At 39.5% G+C, this 19,606-nt stretch overlaps 1 protein-coding gene across 10 annotated transcripts in view; it reads left to right on the forward strand.

Annotated features, from left to right (window-relative positions):
* Numb (NUMB endocytic adaptor protein) overlaps nucleotides 1–19,606 on the forward strand; it is a 108,030-nt gene that overhangs the window by 6,442 nt on the left and 81,982 nt on the right. The window contains exon 1 of one of the 10 annotated variants that reach the window (XM_055592742.1): nucleotides 14,031–14,050. The exons of the other annotated variants lie outside the window; for them this stretch is intronic. The gene's annotated coding sequence lies outside the window, so the exon portion shown is untranslated. Of the gene's footprint in view, nucleotides 1–14,030; nucleotides 14,051–19,606 lie in introns of those variants that run through there. 10 annotated transcript variants of the gene reach the window in all.

Below are 19,606 nucleotides of genomic sequence, written 5' to 3' on the forward strand. Positions count from 1 at the left end.
TTAAGACCTACTGCCTAGAGACCCACTTCCTCCCACTGGGCAGCTTCTAAAGGTTCCACAACTTCCCCAGAATAGCATGACTTGGATGCCAAATGTTGAAACACCAGAGTTGTAGTGGATATTTTACATTCAAACCAAAACTTTTCTCTGTCCTTGTCCCTCATGGGCTCAGGTACCATCTCATAATGTGAAATACACTTAGTTCAACTTCAAGAGTCCACATAACTGTGGCAATACCAACAGTTACTAAAGTTCAAAGCCCAAAGTCTCTTCTGATACTTAAGGCAGACTCTTAGCTGGGATTACTTATAAAATGAAAGCAGGTAGCATACTTCCATTGCATGGTGGAAGAATGAGGTTAGCAAGGCGAAATTGGCTGAAGCCAGACTAAAACTCAGGGCAGACAACAAATCCTATAACTCTGTAGGTGGCTCCTGTAACTCTGTATCTGGCTTCTGGGTTTGTGGTGATACTGCATACTTCAGTGGACTGGAGATCTGCCTTAGTACTGTCACAAGTAGCACATGCAGCCTTTCTCTAGGACTGGTCCCTCTCAGTACCTGTAGCTTTTTCAGCAGACTGCTCTTGTTCCTAGTATCTCCAGCATGCTGGGTTTCCATTGCAACTTAGGCTTCCCCTCAAAAGCGGCACACAGCACCTTCTCAGGGCCTCCTTTGTCGAGCCTTCTCTGTTTACATACTGCAAGGCCTCATTGGCTTTCTTCTGCAACCTTGGCACAAGTTTGCCTCCAAAATCAGCACCACCTGGACGGTGCCAGGTTCTGTTGCCAGCTCATCATGTAGCTTATTCCCACATTGTAGCTGTAGCAAGTGTCTGAGTACCTGGGTGGGTGAATCCTAGGTGGTCCTGTTGGATCAGGGCGCCATTGCTCTGGCACTCTCCGTTCAAACACTCCCCCTCCACAGGCACTGTCTTTTTAATGAAGGTTTTCCAGAGTTTGCATTGTTATACCCTAGAACATGGGTGGGGTCTTTCAAAGTGTATGGCTTTTCTTCAGTATTGTCGGTTTAATAACTGAATATGGGCATCTATCCACATTCACCTTGTATGCAACTTGAAATGTTCTTATGCTTTTTTCCTTGACAAACTGCACATTTTTTTTATGTCTTTCTGCTCCAGTTTGCCCTAGAATTTTCATTGAAAATCTAGTTGAAGGCAGCCAGTAATAAACATGCCACCGCCTAGATGCTGTGCTGTATTGGAGTTTTCTCTGCCAGGTAGTTAATTCATTTTGAATTCGACCACACTCAAATTATGAGGATATAGAATATAGCCACATTCCTCCCCACCCCCAGAATATAACATGAATTGGGCTAGCCCATTCCTATTAAGTCTTTCTCTCTCTCAAAGCTTCATGAGTATGTCTGCATGTCGAATTGCATTCTGTTCTTCCAGACTTCCACCAGAATGGCCTGTTAAGCTCTCTTTACAGCATTCTAAGACTTGTTTAGCTTGCTCATCCAAACTCTTCCACATTCTTTCCACAAATTAGTTCCAAAGGCCTGTGAACCACACAGTCAGGCATATTACAGCAGCAGCCACATTCCTGCTGCTAGTTGTCAGTAATAGATAACCTTTGTCACCCTGGAACACCAAGGTAGGAGAGGTTTGCTTTGAGTCGTGGTTTAGTAGGAATATAGTCCATCTTGTCAGGGAAAGCGTGGCTGCCGTGGCTCTGTCCTTAGTAGTTGGCACTTTCAGCATGGCTTGTTGCATTGAGGCAGGCCAGAAAATAGAAAACTTGGGCTGGAAATGAGGCCAGGCTATAACTCTAAAAGCCTGCCCCTAGAAACCTGCTAGACCCCAGTTAGACCCCATCTTCTAAAGGTTGAACCCTCTCCCCAAACGGTGCCACCATCTGGTTACCAGGTGTTGACATTCGAGCCAGTGGGCAATGAATCTAAACCATAATTATTTTAGCTCTTGGTATTTCTTCATTAAAATAAATCCTTTTCTCTTTTCAAAACAAAAAGACAAATCTAGAGTCATAGAAATCTAGAGACACAGGTAAACCTGATTATTACAGAGGCATAGCTGAATCTGTCATATAATAAATGGGAAAAGATGTGATTATGTCTAGAGGAAGCATGATAAAATGGATAAAACCCAAGTTTTATAATTGTATGAACAAATTCTTTTTATCTTATTAATTTATGTATTGGACAGTTTATTGTCTAACACTCAGTTTTTTCATCTATAAAATTAAATCTATGTCATTACAAATTTGATATTGATAAATAAAAGCATTTTGTAATTGCCTTGTTTGTAGTATACATTCAGTATATGATATGGGTAAATTGTTATGTTATAATTAAAACAACTTTAGACCGAGAGAGTTCTCCTTGTAAGGTGGGCTAATACCCCAAATATTGTAATTATATGCTATTTGGCAGTTAGGAAAAAAGTGGTCTTTTAACATTTTACATATGAGGCTGGAGACGTGGCTAAGAGCACATACAGCACCTCCCCCTTATGGGGTAGCAGCCTTGCCAGGCCACAGAGGAGGACAATGCAGCCAGTTCTGATGAGACCTGATAGGATAGGAGGACCTCTCCTATCCTTGGACTTGGAGAGGGGCATAGGAGGAGATGAGAAAGGGTGGGATTGGAAGGGGCTACAGTTGGGATACAAAGTGAATAAACTGTAATTAATATAAAAAGCAAAAATTTAATTAAAAAAAAAAACACATACTGCCCTTGTAGAGGACCAGAGTTTGGTCCCTGGCACCCAGGTCAGGTAGCTCATCATCTCCTGTAATTCTAGCTCTAAGGCATCCAGCCCCCTCTTTTGGCTTCTGTGGTGCTGTGCCCATGTATAACCCCCCACAACAGACAAACACATATGTAAATAAATACAAAACAAACATAAATAAAAATGAAATCTTTTTAAAAATGAAAATTAAACTGGGCATGGTATTGCATGCATTTAATTCCAGCACTCAGGGAGGCAGAGGCAGGTAGATCGCTGTGAGTTTGAGGCCAGCCTGATCTATAAAGCCAAGGCTACACAGAGAAACCCTGTCTCAAAAAACCAAAAAAATAAAAGATAGAAAAAGAAGTTACATTTTAAAACAGTTAAATATTTTTGGTTTTGTTGTTTTAGCTTGTTGACTGGGACTAAAAACCAGTATTCTGTTGTGTAGTTAATGGCTGTGTCTAGCATATAACTGGGACCTGTTTCAAGTAAGTAAGTTTTTGCCAAGTGGGAAGGAAAATAAACTTTTTTTTTTAAATTAACATCATTTCTTTTATTGGATGATTTAATTTGATGCTACTATTAATCCTTTTTGTTTTGTTTTGTTTTTTTTTTTTAAATAGGCTCTTGCTTGCTGTTTAGTCCAGGCTGCTCTTGAACTCGTAGCACATCTCCTCTCTCAGCATCCGAAGTTTTGGGACAATTAGATAAATATACACAAAAAGTTGAGCTGGGTTCCTTCCACACCTGTATACAAAATTTACCTCAAAATAGCTCATAATTGGTAGAAAATATGGAAATACATAACATGAGAGACTATGTTATACATGTCAGTACATAATACAAAAAATATGTAGAAAATTATTTATAGATAGTAGAGATTTTCAAATCGTGTTATAGACTTATCTATAACAAATTTATAACTTTTCATTCATAACAATGAAAAAATAATTAATTTTTAAAATATAATGACTATTGATAGAAGATCTGCATAGACATTTCTTCAAAGATACAAAAGGCCAATAAGCACACAAAAATTTTCAACACCATTAGCCATCAGAGAAATGCAAGTCTACTTAGATTTATTAGAAAGGCTGTAAGTAGTTTTACCATGGTGGTACACACCTGCTTGTAATCTCAGTTTCAGGGAGGCTGGGGCAGGAGAACTATATACATTTAAGTTTAGCCTGGGCGATAGAGTGTGACCTGTATTAAAACAAATAAAAAATAAGTGCTGGCGAGTGTAACACTCGGTGGTGGTCCCTTGTATGGATCCCAGCACGCGGGGAGGGGCAGAAACGAGAGCAGGTGCACACGAGAGCATGAAGAATCCGGGCCCTTAGCCTGGTGTGATCTGGCACACTTGCAATCCCACACTTGGGAGGTGGAGGGGGAAGGACAAGGAATTCATAGTCAACCACTGGAACATAGTAGAGTTGAAGGTCAGCCTGGGCTACATGATGCCCTGTCTCAAAATACCAAAAGGAAAAGAAAACGAAAGAAAGAAATTGAAATTTCTATCCTTACTGCCTGTGGAAATGTAAATACTGCAGCTGCTTTTTAAAACTCCACAGGAGGGGTCCCTGTAAAATGGCTCAGTGGATAAAAGCACTTGCCACACAAGTGTGAAGAGCTAAGTTCGATCCCTGCCCCGAACAAAGGTTTCCAGTAGGCAACCGATTCTACACACACACACTAACCCAGCAATACCACTGCTAGATACATACCCAATAGAAAGAAAAAATGTGTCCACACAAAATTCATATGTGGTCGCTGAAGACATGGCTTCTTGTTAAAGTACTTGCCACTCAGGACTGGAGGGATGGCTCAGTGGTTTAGAACCTTGAGGACCTTGCAGAGGACCTGGGTCTGGTTCCCGCCATTGGGTGTTCACAACTGTCTGTTGCCTCAGTTCTAGGAGTCCAGTGCCCTCCGGTCTCTGTGGTCACCTGCCTGCATATGGTACACAGAAACTCACACATAGACACATACATAAAAAAGAATAATAAATAAATCTTTTTTTTTTTTTTTTTAAATACTTGCAATTCTTCCAGATTTCTGTTCCTGGCAACCACTTGGGCAACACTGCCCAAATTAGCTCCAGGGACTAATGTGCGCTCCTGCTTCCATGGGCTGGTAGATGACAGTGGATTATGACACTTGCCCCGGAAGCCTGACAGTGTGAGTTTGAACCCAGGAGCTCACATAAGGTGGAAAGAGAGAACTCACTTCGCCAAGCTATCCTCTGGTCTTTATATGCATGTCATGACATACGCTCTCACACAGTCATATACAGACAGTAATAGTAATGTTTTTGGTTGTTTTTAAGCAATATGTGGACTGAGGATATAGCTCTTCATTGGTAGAGTACTTTTCTAGTATTCATGAGGCACAAGGTTTGATCTTTAGTATTACCAAGAAAAGAAAAAATAAGTATCTTTCAACTTGTGAGAATTTTTTGTCATTTTGAAGAAACTTACTTACTTATAGAACTCTTTTCTTGAGTTAGAGTTAAAATGTACATATATATATAATATTTCTAAAAATGGATATACGCACTTTTTTTGTTTTTTTGGTTTTTTTTTTTTTTTTGTTTGTTTGTTTTTCAGTGCTGGGGACCCGGAACCTTTTACAGTTTTGGCAAGTGGTCTACTACTGAACAACATCCTCACCACTAAATTGGGCTTTTAGTGTTTTCCTTATGACTTTTTGAAAATTGATTGTTTATATAAGTGGGTGTGTTTGTGTGTATGATTTTGCACCATGCGCATGCAGCACCTGCAGAGGATCAAGGAGAGTGTCAAGTCGCAACTAGTTGTGAGCTGGGAATCAAACTGGATCCTCTGAAAGAGCAGCCAGTGCTGAGCCATCTCTCCAACCCCTTCCTCACAATTTTAACAGGCCTTTATCTCTCATGGATGTTTTAAAAGCAACAGGAAATACCTAACCATATATCTATCTTTTATTTCTACATATATACATATGTATTTTGTATTTGAGTTTTATGGTCTCCTTTCTATTTGTAGGGTTCTGTTTCAGAATATGAGGCCAGTTTTTTTTTTGTTGTTGTTGCCAGATATGAACCGATTTTCTGGGAAAGCACGTTGCTAGCTTGATTTCGCCATGCTTTTCCTTTCTTTTGTTGCTTTGTTAAAGTTGAGTTTTGTCCCCTGCCTTGCCCTCTACCTCATTTTTGAACCTTCTTTTCTCCTCTCCCTCTTTGAGATAGGGACTCACTATGAAGCCCAGACTTGGCATCAAACTCAGAATCCCTATGCGTCAACCTCCCAAGTGTAGTATTCTAGGTTTGTACCACTGTATCTGAGTATAGTGAGGAACTTTAGTTTTTAATTAGCATACAAAGTAAAAGATTTTCTAACAACATTTTTATACATACTTGGTTTTGATTGATTCTGTTCCTCTCCCCTCTTTTAAATATATAATATGCATTTTAACATGATAAGTATTTGAAAATAGTTTACAACTGCTTTGGACTACAACTGCTTTGGACTTTCATTAATTGGTATAGCCTTTGTACAATCAGTTTTCATAGCACTAACATTTAGATTGTTTAATTTCAAACTGCAAATAAAACTCGAGTGAACATTTTGAAAAATGTATTTTATGCTTATGGGTGCATTGCTTATATGTATGTAAGTACACCACATGCACACCTGGTGCCTATAGAGGTAGAAGGGGTCCCCGGAGCCAGAGTTAGAGTTGTGAGCTGCCAGGTGGCTGCTGGGAATTGAACCTATAGCTTCTGAAAGAACAGCCAGTGCTCTTAGCCGCTGAGAGCACTGTTCCCAGAGAACACTGTTATCTATAAATCTTTGTTCATATTTCTATATTCTCAGAATAGATTCTTGTAAGTAGAACTGTTAACTCAGAGTGTATTAACAGACTTTCAGGCTTGGAAAAGCACTGCACGGTTCTTTTCTGGAGATGGTGCCAGTTTGCATTTTCATTAACAGTGAAACTCAGGAGCTTTTCAGGGAACACAAATAATCAGTAGAAAATTGTTTCATGATTTTTTTTTTTCCTAGCTTATAGATACCCTTTTGCATGGAGGAGAAATATATTGCCATTTTGCTAAACCAGCATTTACTGGCTTAGTATAGCAACAACCACTCTTGTGCTAAATCAGTATAATCTGTAATTACAGTCTAAATATTTATCCTTATACCCACAGACAAGTGTAGTCTTCACACCTCATCAAGGACATTTCTCTTTGCAACAGAGTAATTACAGAAAAACAACCGGTCAAAATGCAGAGTTGTGGAGCCCTGTTCCAACTAATGTATCTATAACACAGCTCCTGCATCGGAAGCTCAGGGATCATTATGGAAAGTGGGTGTGCATGCATATGTGGAGGTCATACGTCAATGTTGGGTTTATCCTCAGCTATTCTGTACTGTATTTAAACATTTAATTTTTTTTGTTTTATTTTTGTGCATATGGGTATTTTGCTTGCATGTATGTCTATGCGCCACATGCATGCCTGATGCCTGCGGAGGACAGAAGATTGTCAGATTCCCTGAAACTGGAGTTACATATAGTTGTGAGTTATTATCTAGGTTCTGGGAACTGAACCTGGGTCCTCTGAAAGAGCAGCCAGTATTCTTAATCACTGATCCTCATCCAACTCCATCCCTCCCACACCCACATTTTTTTGAGACATGGTCTCTTACTGCCATCCTCTGCTTTTTATGTGGGTGCTAGAGATCTAAACCCTATGTGACTAAGCCATTTCCCAAGGCCCTAAATCTTTTAGCAAGTATATTTTATTGCTGTGTATGGATCTAGACTCATTTACTTGGTCTGTAAGAGCAAAGGCTAATTGGTAATTAAAAATAAAATGAAAAACAATTATTCCAAGTAAATGACCTTTCAAAGTTTTATGCTATAGTGATAATTTATTGAATTTTGGACTTAAACATTTGCTGTTGATCATTGGGAGCTTTGATAACTTAAATGACAATGCATACTACTAAGGCTGTGCATTATAGAATTACTTTTTTGAGTTTTGTATATAGAATCATTCATTGGTTTAGGAACATTGAAGTCTCGTGGTTGCTTGGGACATTTTTGTATTTAATCTGCATGTATGACATGATAGTCCAGGCTGGAGAGATGGCTCTGCCATTGAAGGCTAGGCTCATAACCAGCCATTTTTTGGCCATTTGGCTTCAGATCTTAACTTTTAGTTTCAAATGGTTTTAATTCAATTTTGCCTTCTTTTTAGAACATACCATCTTGTGATAGTGATGGCTTAAATTTAAGATGTTATTTAAGAATATACAGTGAGGGATGGGGAGATGGCTTATTGGGCCTAGTGCTTGTTGTACAAGAATAAAGACTTAAGTTCAGATCTTCAACACTCATGTAGAAAGTTGTATTGTGTTGTGTTCCTATGACCCTGGAGCTGGTGGTTACAGACAGGCAGATCCTGGAGTTCTCCACGTCTAGCCAAAATGATGAGCTTCAGGTTCAAGTGAGAAGAGACCCTGTCTCAAAAAGTAAGGTGGAAGGCAAGTGAGAAGGCCACCCATTGTCAAGCTCTGGCGACTGTGTGCACACAGTTGTGAGTGCACCTGCACACATAGGTACTCAAGCATACACGAGAATATGCAGATGAGACAACAGGAGAACCAGTTTTGGTCTGTTGAAGGCCATGCCTAAGACTGACATTTCAGTTGTCAGAAAGGTTTAGAAGGAGCCAACACATTGATAGAGGAGAAGGAGCTGGTTGATGGTTAGAACTTAGTATGTGGTGTGAAGAAGGAAAAGTAACTTTTGTGGTGCTGGTGATCAAATGCTCGTGTGCACATGTGTGCCATGCTGTGCATGCAGATTCAGAAGTCGAAGTGTGGGAGTTGGGTCTCTTCTTACCACCATGTGGGTTCTGGTGACTGAACTTAGGTTGTTAGTCCTGGCAGTAAACACCTTTACCTGCTGTACCATTGTCAGTGGCCAAAAAGTGTCTTAGTTGAAAGGAGTGTTAGATAGTTAAAAAATGAAGAAAACTTCTCAATAGAGGAGATTGTAGGGTAATGCTGTGTTTGAGGTTGATTGTGAATTTATGATAATAATCTGTTCAGATGGAAAGTTATTGCTAGGAAAATTTGAAGGGGAGAGACAAAAGAGACATTGAGTTGAGGGACAGGAATGATTGTATTGATGAGCTATGAAATCTAAGTTGGATAAAGAAAGGAAATGAAACTAGGGGACTGATAGAAAGAAAGTAGAGAGTTTATAATTTTATCTCATTAAAAACAAAGAACTACTTCTGAGAGCCTAGATGAACAAGTGAGTTGGAATATCAACTGTCCTTCTGTTTTCTTCCTTTTTTTTTTTAAAGATTTATTATTTATACAACATTCTGCCTGCATACCAGATCTCATTATATATAGATGGTTGTGAGCCCACCATGTGGTTGCTGGGAATTGAATTCAGGACCTTTGGAAGGTTAGTGAGTGTTCTTAACCTCTGAGCCATCTCTCCAGCCCTCTGTTTTCTTATATGCATCCAAAATAAATAGAATGTCTAATTTGTACAGCCATAAGATAATTTAAACCCACATTGTAGCCAGTGGATTGAACTTGCACCGTGCACCCAGGGGATAGGGATTATTGTGTGATTTCAAGCATGCTATACTGAAGTCTTAAACATCTTCATCTATTTGGGAAATGTGTTAACCAACTTTCTTGTTAACTTTTACTTCCTTTAAATTGGTCACAAGAAAAATAACTCCTTTGATAAATGTCTGGATATATTTGGGATCTCTTTGGGAAGTTTGTGGCATAAGGTCTGTCTTAACCATTGTTCTATACCTGTGAAGAGACACCACGACCAAGGCAACACTTATAAAAGAAAGCACTTGGTTGGGGCTTGCTTAAAGTTTTAGAGGATTAGTCCATTGTCATCATGGCTGGAAGCAGGCAGGCATGGTGGTGGAGCAGTAGCTGAGAGCCTTACGTCTTGAACTGTAGGCAGCAGACACACACACACACACACACACACACACACACACACACACACACACACCGAGCCTGGTGTAGGTTTTTGAAACCTCGTAGCCCATACCCAATGACGGACCTCCTCCAAGAAGGTCTACTCCAACACCTACTCTAACAAGGGCACACCTCCTAATCGTTCCCAACAGTCCACCATCTGGGAACAAAGCAGGCAAGTATATGAGCCTTTGGGATCATTCTCATTTGAACCACCATAAAGTCTAAGCTTATTTTTCCTTAAAGCGATTCAAAAACTCATATTTCTTGTTGGTATTTATTCTTTTTAACATAGTTTGTCAGGTTTTCATACACAGCTAAGTGTATGTTTACTGTAATGATCTAACAGTACTACTTCTAGCTATGTATGCAAGTAAAATGAAAACATACAGTCACACGGAAGCTTATATGCTTAGTGCCTTAATTGCCTCAAACCAAAAATTATCCAGATGTATTTTTAACTGATAAGCTAGGAAACTTTGGTACCTCCATACAGTGAAATAAGTTTTTGCATTTTTTCCCAATATGAATGAATGTTTTATGCTAAGTGAAAGGAGTCAGACTATTAAAGCTATGCATGATTCCACTAAAACATTTTTAGGTGTATTTATTTTTATTTTTATTTGTGTGTTTGTCTACAGAAGAGGGTGTCAGATTTCCTGGAGCTGGAGCTACAGGCAGTTGTGAGCTTTCTGTCATGGGTGATGGGATCCAAACTTGGGTCCTCTGGAAGAACAGCAAGCCCTTTAACTACTAAGCCATCTCTACAGTCCCTTTTTATGATATTTTAAAACAGGTAAAGCTACAGGGACAGAAAGCTGTCTTGTGGTTTCCAGGCATTGAAGGAGGGTTTGATTGCACAGGGCATGGTGGGAATTTTTTTTGAATATTCTGTATTTTTTATCATGACTGCTATAAAGGCTACCTGACTATGCATATTCAGATTCAGAAATGTACAGTAAAAAGATGGGGTTTAGTAATATAAGTTACAGTTCTGGTCCATAAAATACTTTAAAATATTTTGAAGCTAGGCATGGTGGCACACATCTGTAATTTCAGTGTTTGGGAGGCAGAGACAGGAAATTCTCCACAGGTTAAACTCCAATTTGAGCTGCCTGACAACTTCCAGGCTAGCTGGGCTTGCATAGAGACTTTGTTTCAAAAGGAAAAAAAAAATTAATTTATTTGTTTTGTTTGTTTGTTTATTTTTAGAGACAGCCTTGGCTGTCCTGGAATTCACTCTGTAGACCAGCCTGGCCTCAAACAAAATTATTTCAACAATCTCTCAGAAACATATTTCAAACTGCTTTTAGACTCAGCTGTGTCACTTGGAGAAGAATGTGGTAATAGATTTCATTAGCACTGGAAAAAAATCTGAAGTTCTTTTTGTGTGTGTGTGTGTGTGTTTTGTTTTATTTTTCCAAGACAGGGTTTCTCTGTGTAACAGCGCCCTGGCTGTTCTGTGCTGGACTCACTTTGTAGACCAGGCTTCAAACTTCACAGAGATCCACCTATCTCTGCCTCCCGAGTGCTTGGAATTAAAGGCATGCCCCACCACACCCGGCAAACCTGAAGTTCTTGAGAACATTATGCAAACGTTACCAGTCTTTACGCTAGCATGTCTTTAAAAAGGCGTTACAGAGTATGTGCGGTGGTGCCTGCCTCTAGTTCCTGCAGGCAGAGAGGGCAGGGGCAGACAAACTTGGATCTCTCTGAGTTCAAGGCCAGCTAGACTTTAAAGATATTCCATCCAAAGATGTTAGAAGAGACTGAGAGAGACCTTTAGTATGTTCTTATTTTTAGGTTTAGAACGAAGCAGATACCTAAAGTTGAATGGCTAATGAGTGGCAGAAGTGAGATTGTAAATTACAGAATGGTGAATTGGTGTTTATTTGAGCATTCACTTGGAACTTTTATTTCTAGTTGTTTTCTGTGGAGACTGTGTTTTCATTTCTTTTTAGAACCTTTCAGTTGTGTCATCCTGAAAGTGGAAACCACTCCCTAAGTGGTAGCAAAGCCCTGTGTCTGGACGGTAGGAGGGCTAAAATTGGAGAAATCCCATGTCACATAGTTTACTCAGAGCCAGCAAATTAAGATACATATTTAGCTGAGTGAAATTTGGATGGTTATTTTTTAAGTTATCATATACTACCATTAAAATCTGTTTTTGTTTTATTTTTAATTTTGTTGCATTTAATGAGGTTTATTTGCAGGAGAGAGAGAATTTGAATTTGCTAAGTTCTTTGTAGTTATCTGAAGTGATGAGGCTTTTCATAAATACTGAGAAAGATGATGGAGTGTGGAAACCATCTTCAGTAGTCTTAGAGTCAGGAAATGGAGAAAGGAATCATTCAGGATATAACAGCAGCTTTAGGTCTTCTGGTTTTGAGACTCAGATTTCATTGTCCTCTGGGGCTCCTGTTGTGTAGCAGTTTTACAGTTGCCTCTGAACCCTGATTCTAGAACCAGCCTTAGCCTTCCTTCACTGCAGAGACATTGATGATATTGTAGCTATTGCCTTGTAGTTACAGAGCTGGCCACCTGCTAGCCACCTGCTAGCTCTGTAACTACAAATCCTTTTATTTTGAAGCTTTGCTGGTGTTCTCCAGGATTTCTGGGACTACTTTTACTATTTTTCTTAACCCTTATTTATTTTGTGTGTGGGTGTGGGCGCACTTGGAAGGCGAGGACAGCATATGAGAGTCAGCTCTCGCTCGCTACCATATAGGTCTCCTACCCCGTTTCTCGCACACTCTCCTGTGCCTTTCTCCTAATTCATTCCATTATAACTTTTATAATGATTTTCTGTGACATCTGTACAAATTTCAGTTATGTCAATGGGAGACAGGCAACATAGTTTAAAAGATTATCAGTTACTTATTTCTTAAAATACTACTGTAAATACAAGAATAAGGCAAATTGATAGTTATACTTTTAAAATTTGCAATTTATCATGACAAGTGTCTAATTTAAGATTGCTAAGGTATAAACTAAAATTAAACTTAACTGTGTCACCCAAATGTGTCAAAGCATGCCATAAATCTCAGACATGCTGGCGGAAACTATGAATATCAATGAATGAGTATTTTGGAGTTACTATACAGCCATCTAAACAGAAAACCAATAAGGAACTACAGAACCCACTTGAAAATATATGAGGCAGCACAGTGGCGCACGCCTGTAATCCCAGCACTCAGGAGGCAGAGGCAGGCGAAGCCTGTGAGTCTGAGGACACCCTGATCTAAAAAGTGAGTCCAGGACAGCCAAGGCTACACAGAGAAACCCTGAGGGGGAAAAAAAGAAAGAAAAAGAAAATATAAGAGGTATCATTGTATGTATGTGTGTATGTACAACATAATAAGCACTGTTATAAAAATGTATAACTGTATGTATGTACATGCTTTCATAATACATAGGGACTGCTTCTAGTTTTCAGATGTGGATCTGAAAGATTATAGAGGCTTCCAGTCAAGATTGCACAGTAAAATTTCCCAAACAACAACTATAGTTTTTTCTTTTCTTTTCTTTCTTTGTTTTGTTTTTCAGAACAGGGTTTCTCTGTGGCCCTGGCTGTCCTGGAACATTCTCTGTAGACCAGGCTGAAATCAAACTGAGTGCTGGGATTAAAGATATGTGCCACCATGCCCAGAAACAATTATATTTTAAAATATCTCAAATAAAGAAGGTACAGCTGACTGAAAACATATTATACACACCCTTTAGGTAGTGATGGGAATATTAGAGAATATGGGAATATTGCTGAAGCCAGGAACCCATGGGCAGAAGCAGGCAGTGGCAGTGGGAGTTTGGCTTCTTCGGGGACAGAAACAATGTTGCACATAAAAACAGAAAATCTACAAAAGCTGGGGTAGGACACCTTATAAAAGCCTGAGGAGCAGGACATGGTGGCACACAACTGTATGCCCAGACTAGGAAGGCATGGTCTTCAAAAACCAAAACCAAAACCAACAACTAAATCAATGCTGCCTAAGCTATGGCTTAAAAGAAGCAACTTGGAGAGCGGAGATGGGGAGAGGATGCACAAAAAGAATACTTGCTGCCATACATACCTATGGCACAGGAGAGTGTGCGAGAAACGGGGTAGGAGGTGTGGTACCTTGGACATACCACAGCTTAGCCAACCATGGTTGTTACTGAGAAACAAAAAGGAGCGATGAAAACTTCACCTTGAATTCAGAAGCTTTTATTTTATTATGTTGATAGGCATAATTTGAGACCCATGGTGTCAGGAGGTAGCTCAGGCTGAGCTGGAACTCACTCACTGTGCTTCACCTCTGAGTAAGCCGAGGGCTGAGGTACAGGTATGCATAACAATGGCTGGAATGAAAGTTTTTTTTTTTTTTTTTTCATTATCAGATGTATCAGTTAAGTTGCCTATTCTTTTTTCCTAAATGTTTGGGTTTGAATGAGGAGGGGTGAATCTTTTAATCTATTATCTAGTACTGATGAATCTATTATCTAGAGCTGATGAATTATCCTGCTTCCTTATTCCTTCAGCTGAGATAATGAGACATCAGGCTCTTGGCTTTATTTTTGTTTTATGCTGTAAGCTGTGTGTGCATATAAGTGCTTTGGAACCATGAAGGTGTTTGTATCAAGTCAGAAATACAGGATAATACTTTTTAGAAGTTGAAGATAATCTGTCAGTCATGAACAAAAACTACTTCAGTATGCTGCCTTATATATTCATTCTTAGAAAAATATGAACCTCAAGTGTTTCTCAGAGGATGAATGATTATGTAAGAGGCACTTTGGGGTTAGAGAGATGGCTTAGCTATTTAAAACACTTTGTCTTATTTGTGTGTGTATTAAATGTGAAGGTCAGAGGTCAGCTTGGGTTGACCTCTGTTTGTAAAGAGCCGTCCACCTTGTGTGTGAGACAGGGATCTCAAACATAAGATCTCACTAGGATCTGGAGCTTACCAGGCAGGCTAGTGTAGCCCAGCTTTACTGCTTTGTGGATTCTTTCTTCTTCCACCCTTCTCCACCCCTTTTCTTCTTCCCTTTCAGCCCCCTAACACTAGATATGAGAGAAAAAGGATAGAGAGGAAAAGAAAGAGATCCCTGAATAAAATTGGGTCAGAAAGGGGGTTACATTATCATTAGACTGCTTCCTGCTGATTACAGGTGGGTGTCAAGCTCCTTTGGGACAAATTTGATCTTTACCACCAGGACATCTAAGTCCTTGTTGTTCTTCTTGTTTCTTCTTTGTGCATGACTACTTAACAAACAGAAATCAACAACCAATAACCCACCACACCACTCGGGCCCCTAGCATTTATATGTCCTTTGAAAAGTTCTCAGAATCCCAAATGTCACACAACTGCGGGAACTATCTGCAGCTGGCAAAACCATGCCTCTGCTGGAACACAAGGCAGATCATAGTCAGCTGTTGTGAAGCAGCCCCATCTACCCCCGACCTGGGATTAAAACAAAAATATTCTTACAATATTTTTGTGTCAAAAATTCCAAAATTGTCACTCTAGGCTCGGCTGCTGGCCAGTGAGTCCCAGGAGGTAGAATATGCCTGTCTCTACCTGCTTAGCACTGGGATTGTAGGCATGCACTAGCGTGCTTGGCCTTTTACGTGGGTCTTAGGCATTGCAGTTGAGCTCAGCGCCTCATCTTAGTGTGGCATCCATTTCGCTGAGCTAGCTCCCCAACCTGTTTTCTTTGTTTTTTAGACAGGGTCTCTCTCTACATAGCCCTGGCTGTTTTGGAATTCATTATGTAGACCAGGCTGGCTTTGAACTCATAGTGCTTGGCCTTCCTCTGCCTCCTGAGTTCTGGGATTAAAGGCATGCATCCCCACTGCCTCAGCTGTTTTATTTCTTTTTTAAAGGCAAGAGATTGTATTTTAAAAGTGGCCCTGGCACTGAAGACAGTCCTAGCTTTAAATTTTTCCTCATTTTGAGAAATAACTGATACATACAGGACAATCTGTCATGTTTCAAAACAGATGAAAGCTTTTACAGTCCTTTTGCCACTAGCACATTCATTGCATAGAATGGTAAGTTTCTTTTATCTGTGTTGTCGTACTGGAAAACACAGTGAAGACACGTAGTCTCCGAAACAACACAGCATCAAAAATCAGAGGGCTTAATGCCCTTCTCTGTGACGTAGTAGTTCTGTGACCTTGACTTTTAGAGATTGCATTTCATATAAAGAACATGAATAATGAGTTTTTCTTGTTTGATTGCTGTATTAAATGTAAACAAAATACTGTGTAAACTGTTAACCTCTTTGAATATAACTGTTTATTTTACACATATGTAATTTAACAAAATTAGCAATGCCTTCAAATTTTTCACTGCATAGGTAAAAAGAATGCTAGCTTTTGATTTGATGTGTTTTCTTTGTTTTTCACTTTTTGAGACAGTTTCTTCTGTGTAACCCTAGCTTCCCTGGAACCCAGCCTGGCCTTGAACTCAGAGATCTGCTTGTCTCTGCCTCCTGAATGCTGGGATTAAAGGCATGCACCACCACTGCCCGGCTTATATTACTTTCTTTAACAATTAATTTATGTACGTATGTTTATGTGTGCACATATGTGTATTTCTGTACAGGAGTGCTCATGCTGTGGAAGATGGGTCCGCGATGTACATGTTGTCTTCTGTCACTCTTTTGTATTTTGAGACAAGATCTTTTACTCACCCTGGAGCTTACCAATTTGACAACACTAGCTGGTCAGCAAGCTCCAGCGGCCATCTTCTGTCTGTTCCAGCCAGCACTTGGGTTACAGGCCTCCCTCCCAGCTTTTTAAAGTGTGCATGGCAGGGATCCAAACTCAGTTCCTCATGCTTGCATTGCAGGCACTGAACCCAGTGAGCCCTCTCCCTAGCCTTCTCCCTAGCCCTTCGTCATTTGGGGTGACTATCCTTAAGTTTTATCTACCCTAATATCTTTTTCACTGTATAAGGATTTATACTTGTCAGAGTTAAAATTTATAAGGCTTTTTATTATCATATTTAGGTTCATGGTGTCATGAAAACAAGCCTAGTCTGGAGGTCACAATGAGACCTCAGTTTTCCCAAGGCCTTTATTTTGTTGTTGTTGTTGTAGTTGTTTTGACAGAATCGATGTAGACCAGGCTGACCATGCATGACTCAGGATCTCCCTGCCTCTACTGTCTCCGTGGTGGGATTATATGTCTGGCATGAGCCTAATTTGTAATGGAGACAGTACTGCTAGTATTAGACCTTTGAGGGGCTGATTTTTGCCGCTGTAATGATTAGGATAGCTTTGGTATTAGGGTAAGCTTTGGCATTCAGTGGGCAGGAAGGAACCAGAAACCTGAGACACCATGTAAGGTCTGATGCAACTATGTGTGAGTTTTTATTTTAAACATTCCTGCAGGTTTTATTTAGTGAAAATCTGTTTATACTCATTTGATTAGGATCTCAATTTTTTAAAATATTTAAACACAAAGGGATTCTTAAACATGATTTTAATAACACTGAATTTTCTGAGAATGCAACTACTGAGCAAACTGAGGACAACCTGTTCCTTGTTTTGTTAAGGGCTTTACAAGAGTTGTTTGCTTCTTAGGAAATCTTATTCTCAATGGCCTGCTTTGATTGTCCCATGTAACTCATTTGTCTTACTCTGCAATTTTAGCTATCGTGTATATTCATGGCACTTTGATATACAAGTGAAAGTGTTTATTTCCTTAATAATGCAAACACTAGATGATTATACTTGAGCACTTACATATTAAAATTGAGATGGTGATTACTTTCCATTTCTTCTTATGTGATATTAGGCGTTATATCCATTTTTCATTGTTTTGCAATGAAGTCTCACCATGCTTCCTTCCCAAGTTCATGATCTTCAGGCTTCCTGCTGCAGCCTTAATGGCACCTGGGAAGCACAGGTGCATGCCATTGCACCTTATGTTAATCTTTAAAAATTGAGGATGGGAGGCTGGAGAGATGAAGGCTCAGCAGCTAAGAGCATATACTGCTCTTGTAGAGGATCCAAGTTTGGTTTCCAACACCATGTAGCTCACAGCCACAGGTAGCTCCCACTCCAGGGGCATTCCATACCTCTGGCCTCTGCAGACACCTGTTCTCAACATGCACCTGCCCCCACACAGACATACATCATACACATAAAAATAAAACTTCAGCAAGGTGTTGCAAGCCTTTAATCCCAGCAGGAGGCAGAGGCAGGCAGGTTTAGGAATGATACAGAGCAAGTGCCAGGACAGCTAGGGGTACACAAAGAAAACCTTGTCTTGAAAAAAATAAAAAATGAACAAATAAGTAAAAGTTAAAAATAATGAAGACAGATGGATTTTCTGCTTGTATAATATTTCTGATTTATGTCCTTGGTAGGAGAAACATGTACTAAACTGTATTTTTATAGTCATAGTGCAGTCTAGGTTACCTTTTGAAAAAGGAATAAGAGATTCTCCTGCGTTAATAAGAGCCTGTCCATTTTCCTCCTTCCCTTTCCTTCCCTCTCATTTCTTTTTCCTACTTGTTTACTATATTAACAAAAATATGGCATGTATATAGAAGTAATAAAGCATAAATAAAAGTGTGTACTCTCTATGAACCTGTCTGTTGCCCAGCTTAAACAACAGTGCTAGTGAATTTGGTATATTTTTTCTGATTTCCACTCAACCACTAGAGGTGAAGGTATTCAGAATTGTATTTTGGTTTTTGTTCATCAACTCCTTTTTCCTTCAGAAAATTTATTTAATTTTGTAGTTTTAAAAAAAGAGTCATGTTTATGTGTGTATGTGCATCTGTGCGTTTAAGTGCAGGTGACTGTGGATTCCAGAAGAGGCTGCCAGATACCTTGGAGACTTAGTTATAAATGGCTGTGTGTCCTGAGATGTTGGTGTTGGGAACTGGACTTGAGCCCTCTGCAAGAGCACTTCATACTTGTAAACACTGAGCCATCTCTTCAGCCTCTAGTTTTGCTGTTTTTATAGTATATATACTCACATATTTTTGTTTGCTTTGCTCTAGTCAGTATTGTTTTTAAGATTCTTTTTTATTGGGCTAGAGGTATATCTCTGTCGGGAGAATGCATGCCTAGCATTCTTGAAACTCTGGGTTCAATCCCCAGTATTATATAAACTGGGTAGAGGAGCACAGACCTATAATTCCAGCACTCAAAAGGAAGAGGCAGGATGATCAGGAGTTCAAGGTCATCTTCGACTACATGGTGAATTGGAGGCTAGCCTGGTACAGGAGACCTTGTTTCAAAAAAGTTTTTTTAAGTCTATATAATATATGTAACTGTAGTTAATTTTTTCAGAAAGATGCATTGTCTAGCCACTTCAGTTTATTCTGCTAAAAGTGGAATTTTAAAAATATTTGGTTGTTATTACATACTTTTCTTATGTCTCAGGGGAACATGCACACAAATTTATCTTCTGCAGTACATTTTAAACAGTATTTTTTGAGACAGGATTGTCTATATAGTACTAGGCTGCCCTCAGACTTGTGACTTTCTTTCCTTGGCTGTCTGAAATCCACTGTAGTATGTTGAATTATAAGTTGTAAATATTTTTGACTGATTTCTTTTCTCATAGAGTTATAAGAAACTGTAAATCATTATTCATTCATGCACGTAGAATGCACTGTTTTTTTTTCTATTTCTTCCTCTTCCATGACTCCTCTCATGTGACTGTCTGATTTTTAAAAAGCTGTTACAGTTGATTTTATTAGTTGAAGATAGATGTCCTGATACTCTTTGAAGAGAGAGCATTGAGTTAACATTCCTTTCCTTTGTAGGGTGTTAGAGGGCAGCACCCCTCTAACACCAGAGAGGGCATGCCAGAGTAGGCTGGAGCATTGCTCCCGTGCCTCTAACTCACTGTGTAGTCAAGGTTACCTTGAATT

This window comes from Psammomys obesus, unplaced genomic scaffold (genome assembly GCF_907164565.1).
Source record: "Psammomys obesus unplaced genomic scaffold, mPsaObe1.curated_primary_1811, whole genome shotgun sequence".
Classification (NCBI taxonomy): domain Eukaryota; kingdom Metazoa; phylum Chordata; class Mammalia; order Rodentia; family Muridae; genus Psammomys; species Psammomys obesus.